Genomic DNA, 10,658 nt, shown 5'->3' with positions numbered 1-10,658 from the left:
GGAGATAGGGGAGCAATCCGCCCGAGAAATTAAACAGATGGGAGAGCACATAGAGGAGGTAAAAATCGGAGTAGAAACCAAACTGGATGCTCAGAGGGATGAATTGGGACAGATGAGGGCGGCATCTACAAAAGAAAGGGAGGAGATGAAGGAGGAGATACGACGAGGTGTGGGTGAGGAGGTTTCGGGGCTACGCGAGGAGGTAAAGCGAGGTGAGAAGCGTATGGAGAAAGAGGTGAGAAATGGAACGGCTAGGTTACAGGGGGGCATAGAAGATCTGACGGAGGAGGTGGAACAGCTGACAGAGGGACAAACGAAGTTAGTGGAGCAGGTTCAAAGGAACACTGCAGTACTCGGAGGGTTAAAGGCGACACAACAAGACATTAAAAACGAATTAATAGCGACGCAGAGGCAATGTCAGATGGTACGTGAGGAACTGACAATGAGGGTGGACGAGGTGACAGAGATAATGGAGACGAAGGACCGGCAGGTGAGGAAGCACATAGAGACGGTCACGGTAGCCTTAGAGGACGAACTTGAGGAGACGCACCGAGAAATAAAAGAGGTTAAACAAAAATTAGAGGAAGTGGAAGAAGAGGTGAGTGAAATTAAGAAGAGACGGACAGAAACTAAAAGAGAAATCCAGGAGGAGGTAATGGAATTGGTACAAGGTCGGTGCTCAACTCATGATGTGATGCTCGCTAACCAAATAAAGAGTTTGCAGGTGGCAAAGGAGGTGCGGAGACGAGGTACGGAGGTGAGTGGCAATGTGTATGATGTGAGGAAAGCTTCAGTCGGCTTGGGGATTGGTTTGGATCCGGGTGTTCGTGAGAGGCCGTTGGTGAAGTGTGCGACAGGTCTGGTGTGCGAAAAAAGAGGTGTGCGAGAATGTCCGACCATGGGGTGTGTGAGGAAAAAGTGCACGCCGAGGAGTGAGTGTGCCGTCAGGAGTGAGTCGGTCGTAGCGCGTGTGCGAGGGAGCACAGGGAAGCGCGGTGTAGTGAGTGTTACGGAGGAAGTAACGAAAAAGTGTGCGCAAGAGGATGCACGAGAAAGGTGTGTAACGGACGGGTGCATGGGGAAAGCGCATGCTGTCGAGAGTAAGGGTGAGTGCGCTGTCAAGAATGGAGGTGAGAGTAGTGAGAGTGACACGGAGCGTGAGTTGGTTGTGACAGGTGAGCGAGGATGTACACCTGGAATGGAAGGATGCACACCTGGAATGGTAGAGCGTGAGTGGGAATGCATGCTGGAATTGGTAGTGAGGCACGTGGTTGGGTGTGCGGGTGAGAGCACACCTGTGATTGTCACAAAGGAGGTGACCGAGAAAGGGGCGCGAAGAGGTGTGTTGGTGAGGTGTGCGAGCGACGAATGTGTGCCAAGGTGTTCGGTGGTCAGGTGTGTGACCAAGTCGGTGAGCGGAATGAGGGTACCTGGGTGTGTAAGGAAAGGTATGAGCAAGAAAGGGGTAGCGTATGCATGTAAGCGTCCAGGTGAAGCATCGACGGTGACCGGGTTAAAGGTTAGAACGACTTATAGCCGAATCGGGCCCTCGGTGCACGTCGGGCAGCTTCGCGTGCCGCGAGGACCAGCGGGGATCCGAACCACGGCGGTTTCGAAAGAACCGCCGTACGCGAGCCACGCTGTGCCTCGCTTGGAACGGCCGCATCCGGGCTCCACTAGGCGGAGCGGGCAGTTGGATAGGAAGGGTCGTCATGGCGACCACTTTCTATTGAGACGTGCCGGCAGGTCGAGATCGGGACATTGGATGGCTCCACGCCGAGGTGGTGCGTGGGATCTCGGCCCGGGTAAGCCCCCGCCCCTGCCCCGAATGCGGGACGCATCCAGCCGCCGGCACAAAAGAATCCGCGTTCATTGCTCGGCTGTACGAAGCCGGGCTGTAGACGTGAATTGGCGCACCGAGAGGATGTAATAAGTAGACGGATGATGATGGTAGTGATTTGATACGAAATTTATAATAGTGGGTAGAATTGGCAGTAAATGGAAAATTTTTGAATTGGTTGGAATTTGGTGTGCCAAATTGATAGTAGGACCTCCCCGATGTGGAGGGATGGCAAATCCACCATCCCTCACAGACGGTGGGGGCAAATGCGCTATAGTTTATGGGGTGTATGGCAGTGAAAACTAGCCCGGGTGGGTTAGGTTATATTGTTAGGGATCTAGCGAAGAGGACATTAGGTGACGTTAAGGTTAGTTAGTGACTGATACCTGTAGTGGGGACGCAGGTAGTTTAGTGTGGATGATAATGACGGGGGAGCGCAATAGTTTAAAGGGACGACTGGGAAGCGCAAGTTTCAGAGGGGAGTAGTTAGATGAGATGATGCCGTGTGTGTGAGGATTGAACAGGTGTGATTGCACAGGGGTGCAACTGAACAGGTGTGTGGAGCAGTGTATGAGTGAGTAGTGGTGATGTGTGTTGTGTTGACCAACTGGTCCAGGAAGAGGAGGAGGGTGCAGGTGGCACCAGGTGATTGCACAGGTGTGCAACAAACAGGTGTATGTGGCTGTGTGGAATAAATGGAGTATTGGAATGGATGGTCGTGGAGTGAGTATGGTGGAAATTGTGGAGTGGAGTGGATGGTGCGAAGGTGTGAATGGGGGAAGAGTGGACCCCCATCACGGATACCCGGGGCGGGTAGTGTAAGTGTTAGGTAGAGGGTACAGGTAAATTGTGGTTGGATATTGGCATCTGTGGTGCGAGGTGAAAGAATGGTATTTGGATGGGTGCATTAGTGTTGTGGAAATGGCTGGGCGTGTAGCCTGTTAGTGTGTGTAGTTGGTTGGGCACTCCACCACTGTGAGGATGTCGGCCAGGTGAGGCCGCAGGTGGGCTCTGGGAGCCGGTAGTAGTTGTTGTGGATGGGGCCCGAGGATCCGGAGGACGGACCCGGGTAGCCCAGTGCCAGAGGGCACCAGGGGGTGACAGAGCCAGGAGAGGGCCTGCCCCAGTTAGTTAGGTTAGGGTGAGGAGCTAGGTAAGCTCGGGTGGCAACTGCAGTGGTGGAGGTGTGCAGGTGGGTAGACCTGCTGGGAGAGCTACACGTCGCAGCCCAGAAATTGTGCGAGGCACCGGGAGATGAATCGGGGGAGTGAGACCCCAAATTGAGAAGCACCACAGTTTGGTCAATGGGAATTGGTTTTTAGAACCCATAGTGTAAGTGGCCAATGGATTGGCAGGGAGAGACCCCGGGTAGTGTAAAGTGTGTTAATGTCATTTAGAAAGTAGTTAGGATGAAGGATCTCCTCGCACCATCTGCATCCACTCACCTGAGGTGACAGGTACTCCACACCATGCCATGGTTTGATTATTTTTTATGATGCAAATGTTTGGATTGTGAGACGCATCATGATGTGGGTGTGACATTGTGCGTAATTCCATCTCTCCCTCCTTATGAGGATTGATGACGAATTGGGTGATGGCAAATTTTGGTTAGAGGGAGTGTGGAGACGAATTTGGTATAGGGGAAATATGGGGAAGACGTGACAGTAGTGACGAATTTGTAAATGTGTAGATTTTTGTACATATGGGGTAAGGGCAAGGGTAGGGTAGGTGACAGGGGGGTGACGTACGGTAGGGACGAGCTTTCTCACTTCGCCCTCCGTACGCATTTCGCCTTGCATTGCCTTATTGATGTGTACCCTTGTGACCTTACCCCTCGCTCAATTGTCTTTCCCCTTTTGTCTCCCACATGACCTGTGCGCCACTGGGTGCCGAGGGGAGCGTGCGTGGGTCGGCCATTGTGCGCCCGAAATTCCCAGAACCAGCTGTCTGCATCGATGCACCACATTATGGACCACATGTCTGTGGCCGAGCACCACCTATGGACCCCATGGGTTGGGGCATGGCCCCTCTGCTGGAACCGGCCATGAGGGCCTGAAATCTTGCTGGCGGACCTTGGCCACAGGGCACCGATGCCCCACAGGTGAACCACACTAGTCGGCCCTGTGGGCCATAAATAAAATAAATAAAAAGGACACATTGGGTGCAAGCTTTAATACAAATAGGCCGCCAGTAAGCAAAGCAAAATGAAAATGACAACATCTGGAAGACAAATAATAATCACCAGCAGAGGGAGCCGAAGAGCAAGAGATCACCTGCAGGGTTAGGGGTTGTTGATTTTATTTTTATGGAACACTGATGAACTATGGTGACTGCACCGATTGGTGCTTGGGTGCTTGTATTGGTGCGTTTTTGGGTGCGTTCATGGTGCGTCGATGCAGAGCAGACTGTCTCCCCCCCAGAAAGAACAATCACAGGTCCTGGGTTAGTTTTGTAAATAAAAGTAGCATCAATTGTAAATAATGCTCCCCACCGTCAGTGTATAGTTTGAAGACCATTCCGCAATTCGGTTAACTGTGGGCGTAAGTCTGTTAGGCAGGGTGCAATGGAGCAGCGGGACACGTTTATTTATGTTTTAAAACTGTCGCACTCAGGGTCAGGTTAACAATAGAGGGAACTACACCTACGTGTCACACTAAAAATAAAAGTTGTAGGCCCGGGACGTGCCTAAGAGGAGGAGGGTGCAGTGTTGTGGATATGAGAATGTATTTTTTATTTATTGTTGTGGTAAAATGTTGTTGTAAAAGGTTGTTGTAAAATATCACCCCTCCTCCCTCCGTTTGTGGTTGTATAAAGGTCAAAGGGCGTTCCCGTAGTTAGTCCATAAAACATACATGCAGGACACGATATATCTTTGTTGACAGTTATATCCTTATTATGTGTATTAGTGTAAGGCTGTGTCTCCCATTAATTGAAGTACTCCATTGCACCAGTGAAAGAGATAGATTCCCTTCATTCCCACTCCCAACACTTCCATTCCCCCCTTTCCGTCAATTGCAATTCGCATTGCCAACTGCATGTTGGGCGGTTTTCCCTTCATCCGCCATTGACCACGAGGCAGGGTTGGGGGAAGCAAGGCGGGTCCCCACCTTGTCAGAGAGGGGAGGAGTGATCCAGCCCCACTCGACCAACCATGAACAAGGGGTTTGGCTTGAGAGGGCGGGGAGAGAACATTTGGGGGAGGCTCGCAAAGGTTGAGGGGCGGGGCCTATATAACCCACGGCGGGGGTGTTCCCAGAGGAGATGCACTGTGAGTTGGTCTGAGTCGGTTGCCAGAGGAGGGTCAGTGGTTGCGTTGGTTGCGGTGGTAAGAAGTCGGTGGTGAGAAGTGGTGGCGTCGAGGGGTCAGTGGTTGTGTTGGTCGCGTTGAGTTGTCAATGGTGAGGAGACACCAGGGCCAAGAGAGAGAAGGTGCCAAGGGCCATTACCAGCAGTTGCGCCAGAGACGGCAGACGCGCCCTGAGCTGAGCCAGAGAGGCAGCGTTGACTCCACCAGGCAGCTTCAACCCGTTACCCCGCGGGGACCAAATAGCGGTGGCATCGGTGGCCGTCGAGGTCCAGCCGACGTCCCGTGCGGGATCAAGCCCGAACCATCTGCCCCCAGCTGAACCTTCCCATTTCTCCTTCCAACATTCATTCCATTCCATCCTTCTTGTATACGTGAGTTTGTTTTGTTTGTTCTGTCCCTGGGTATTTAATTAAATCTGTAGGTAAGCTAAAATTTGCACTGTGTCACCTGCGTCTTATGTGTTGTAAATAAAACTTGATTGCTCCTTTTTGCTTGTGTGTGTAAATAATAAACCCCATTACTCGTCTGTACGTCTTCTCGTTTTATTCCTTTTCCTCTTGCATTGCGTCGTTTTTGTCTTTTCCCTCATTGAGCAGCTGTGGTGCGATACGGCCAAAGTTCTCGGTGAATCGGGTGAGTCAGGGATCCTGTAACGGTCGCGGCAATACCAAACCGCTCGGTAACTAACATCTTAATCCGCGATCTGTAACAATTGGTGTCTGGGAGTGGGATTCGAGGCCCGAACCAAATTAAAAAAAAAAAAAACGAATAGAGGAAAAAAAAAAAAAATTGGTCAAAATTTGGAGCGGCCGAAATTTGTTTTGTTTTATAAAACCCGAATTTTGAAATCGCGCCATGGCTGGTCAAGGCGATCGAATGCCGGTGGGTGAGCTAGAGGAGGGGTTAGGAGTAACCCAGGATCAAATGGAGGGGAGCAATGAGGAGGCGGTTGAGGGAGTATCAGACGCACAAAATGGCGGCCTCGCGCACATGATTATTGTGGCGCCAAATTTAGCCGCGCCCGAGACCGTAGCAGCGCCGCCGATGGATTGGGGCCTATTTATGGAACAAATAAAGGCGCTCATGGTCCAGACAAGTGAAGACCTGAGGAATGACTTGGGAAACCAAATGGGGGTAATGGGAAACCAAATGGGGGTAATGGGGAACCGGATGGATGCTCAGAGTGAGCAATTGGGAGTAATGAGGGACGAAGCGAGGGGTACCGGTGAGGGATTAGACAAGAAATTTGAGGGGTTAGACAATGGGATAAAAGGGGGTAAAAAATGGGTTAATGGGGTTAGAAAATAGGATGGAGGACAAATTGCGGGATATAGGGGAGCAATCCGCCCGAGAAATTAAACAGATGGGAGAGCACATAGAGGAGGTAAAAATCGGAGTAGAAACCAAACTGGATGCTCAGAGGGATGAATTGGGACAGATGAGGGCGGCATCTACAAAAGAAAGGGAGGAGATGAAGGAGGAGATACGACGAGGTGTGGGTGAGGAGGTTTCGGGGCTACGCGAGGAGGTAAAGCGAGGTGAGAAGCGTATGGAGAAAGAGGTGAGAAATGGAACGGCTAGGTTACAGGGGGGCATAGAAGATCTGACGGAGGAGGTGGAACAGCTGACAGAGGGACAAACGAAGTTAGTGGAGCAGGTTCAAAGGAACACTGCAGTACTCGGAGGGTTAAAGGCGACACAACAAGACATTAAAAACGAATTAATAGCGACGCAGAGGCAATGTCAGATGGTACGTGAGGAACTGACAATGAGGGTGGACGAGGTGACAGAGATAATGGAGACGAAGGACCGGCAGGTGAGGAAGCACATAGAGACGGTCACGGTAGCCTTAGAGGACGAACTTGAGGAGACGCACCGAGAAATAAAAGAGGTTAAACAAAAATTAGAGGAAGTGGAAGAAGAGGTGAGTGAAATTAAGAAGAGACGGACAGAAACTAAAAGAGAAATCCAGGAGGAGGTAATGGAATTGGTACAAGGTCGGTGCTCAACTCATGATGTGATGCTCGCTAACCAAATAAAGAGTTTGCAGGTGGCAAAGGAGGTGCGGAGACGAGGTACGGAGGTGAGTGGCAATGTATATGATGTGAGGAAAGCTTCAGTCGGCTTGGGGATTGGTTTGGATCCGGGTGTTCGTGAGAGGCCGTTGGTGAAGTGTGCGACAGGTCTGGTGTGCGAAAAAAAGAGGTGTGCGAGAATGTCCGACCATGGGGTGTGTGAGGAAAAAGTGCACGCCGAGGAGTGAGTGTGCCGTCAGGAGTGAGTCGGTCGTAGCGCGTGTGCGAGGGAGCACAGGGAAGCGCGGTGTGGTGAGTGTTACGGAGGAAGTAACGAAAAAGTGTGCGCAAGAGGATGCGCGAGAAAGGTGTGTAACGGACGGGTGCATGGGGAAAGCGCATGCTGTCGAGAGTAAGGGTGAGTGCACTGTCAAGAATGGAGGTGAGAGTAGTGAGAGTGACACGGAGCGTGAGTTGGTTGTGACAGGTGAGCGAGGATGTACACCTGGAATGGAAGGATGCACACCTGGAATGGTAGAGCGTGAGTGGGAATGCACGCTGGAATTGGTAGTGAGGCACGTGGTTGGGTGTGCGGGTGAGAGCACACCTGTGATTGTCACAAAGGAGGTGACCGAGAAAGGGGCGCGAAGAGGTGTGTTGGTGAGGTGTGCGAGCGACGAATGTGTGCCAAGGTGTTCGGTGGTCAGGTGTGTGACCAAGTCGGTGAGCGGAATGAGGGTACCTGGGTGTGTAAGGAAAGGTATGAGCAAGAAAGGGGTAGCGTATGCATGTAAGCGTCCAGGTGAAGCATCGACGGTGACCGGGTTAAAGGTTAGAACGACTTATAGCCGAATCGGGCCCTCGGTGCGCGTCGGGCAGCTTCGCGTGCCGCGAGGACCAGCGGAGATCCGAACCACGGCGGTTTCGAAAGAACCGCCGTACGCGATCCACGCTGTGCCTCGCTTGGAACGGCCGCGTCCGGGCTCCACTAGGCGGAGCGGGCAGCTGGATAGGAAGGGTCGTCATGGCGACCACTTTCTATTGAGACGTGCCGGCAGGTCGAGATCGGGACATTGGATGGCTCCACGCCGAGGTGGTGCGTGGGATCTCGGCCCGGGTAAGCCCCCGCCCCTGCCCCGAATGCGGGACGCATCCAGCCGCCGGCACAAAAGAATCCGCGTTCATTGCTCGGCTGTACGAAGCCGGGCTGTAGACGTGAATTGGCGCACCGAGAGGATGTAATAAGTAGACGGATGATGATGGTAGTGATTTGATACGAAATTTATAATAGTGGGTAGAATTGGCAGTAAATGGAAAATTTTTGAATTGGTTGGAATTTGGTGTGCCAAATTGATAGTAGGACCTCCCCGATGTGGAGGGATGGCAAATCCACCATCCCTCACAGACGGTGGGGGCAAATGCGCTATAGTTTATGGGGTGTATGGCAGTGAAAACTAGCCCGGGTGGGTTAGGTTATATTGTTAGGGATCTAGCGAAGAGGACATTAGGTGACGTTAAGGTTAGTTAGTGACTGATACCTGTAGTGGGGACGCAGGTAGTTTAGTGTGGATGATAATGACGGGGGAGCGCAATAGTTTAAAGGGACGACTGGGAAGCGCAAGTTTCAGAGGGGAGTAGTTAGATGAGATGATGCCGTGTGTGTGAGGATTGAACAGGTGTGATTGCACAGGGGTGCAACTGAACAGGTGTGTGGAGCAGTGTATGAGTGAGTAGTGGTGATGTGTGTTGTGTTGACCAACTGGTCCAGGAAGAGGAGGAGGGTGCAGGTGGCACCAGGTGATTGCACAGGTGTGCAACAAACAGGTGTATGTGGCTGTGTGGAATAAATGGAGTATTGGAATGGATGGTCGTGGAGTGAGTATGGTGGAAATTGTGGAGTGGAGTGGATGGTGCGAAGGTGTGAATGGGGGAAGAGTGGACCCCCATCACGGATACCCGGGGCAGGTAGTGTAAGTGTTAGGTAGAGGGTACAGGTAAATTGTGGTTGGATATTGGCATCTGTGGTGCGAGGTGAAAGAATGGTATTTGGATGGGTGCATTAGTGTTGTGGAAATGGCTGGGCGTGTAGCCTGTTAGTGTGTGTAGTTGGTTGGGCACTCCACCACTGTGAGGATGTCGGCCAGGTGAGGCCGCAGGTGGGCTCTGGGAGCCGGTAGTAGTTGTTGTGGATGGGGCCCGAGGATCCGGAGGACGGACCCGGGTAGCCCAGTGCCAGAGGGCACCAGGGGGTGACAGAGCCAGGAGAGGGCCTGCCCCAGTTAGTTAGGTTAGGGTGAGGAGCTAGGTAAGCTCGGGTGGCAACTGCAGTGGTGGAGGTGTGCAGGTGGGTAGACCTGCTGGGAGAGCTACACGTCGCAGCCCAGAAATTGTGCGAGGCACCGGGAGATGAATCGGGGGAGTGAGACCCCAAATTGAGAAGCACCACAGTTTGGTCAATGGGAATTGGTTTTTAGAACCCATAGTGTAAGTGGCCAATGGATTGGCAGGGAGAGACCCCGGGTAGTGTAAAGTGTGTTAATGTCATTTAGAAAGTAGTTAGGATGAAGGATCTCCTCGCATCATCTGCATCCACTCACCTGAGGTGACAGGTACTCCACACCATGCCATGGTTTGATTATTTTTTATGATGCAAATGTTTGGATTGTGAGACGCATCATGATGTGGGTGTGACATTGTGCGTAATTCCATCTCTCCCTCCTTATGAGGATTGATGACGAATTGGGTGATGGCAAATTTTGGTTAGAGGGAGTGTGGAGACGAATTTGGTATAGGGGAAATATGGGGAAGACGTGACAGTAGTGACGAATTTGTAAATGTGTAGATTTTTGTACATATGGGGTAAGGGCAAGGGTAGGGTAGGTGACAGGGGGGTGACGTACGGTAGGGACGAGCTTTCTCACTTCGCCCTCCGTACGCATTTCGCCTTGCATTGCCTTATTGATGTGTACCCTTGTGACCTTACCCCTCGCTCAATTGTCTTTCCCCTTTTGTCTCCCACATGACCTGTGCGCCACTGGGTGCCGAGGGGAGCGTGCGTGGGTCGGCCATTGTGCGCCCGAAATTCCCAGAACCAGCTGTCTGCATCGATGCACCACATTATGGACCACATGTCTGTGGCCGAGCACCACCTATGGACCCCATGGGTTGGGGCATGGCCCCTCTGCTGGAACCGGCCATGAGGGCCTGAAATCTTGCTGGCGGACCTTGGCCACAGGGCACCGATGCCCCACAGGTGAACCACACTAGTCGGCCCTGTGGGCCATAAATAAAATAAATAAAAAGGACACATTGGGTGCAAGCTTTAATACAAATAGGCCGCCAGTAAGCAAAGCAAAATGAAAATGACAACATCTGGAAGACAAATAATAATCACCAGCAGAGGGAGCCGAAGAGCAAGAGATCACCTGCAGGGTTAGGGGTTGTTGATTTTATTTTTATGGAACACTGATGAACTATGGTGACTGCACCGATTGGT

Source organism: Myxine glutinosa, chromosome 7, assembly GCF_964187855.1.
Source record: "Myxine glutinosa chromosome 7, kmMyxGlut1.1, whole genome shotgun sequence".
In the NCBI taxonomy this organism is placed as follows: Eukaryota; Metazoa; Chordata; class Myxini; order Myxiniformes; family Myxinidae; genus Myxine; species Myxine glutinosa.
Note: the sequence above shows the minus strand (reverse complement) of the source record.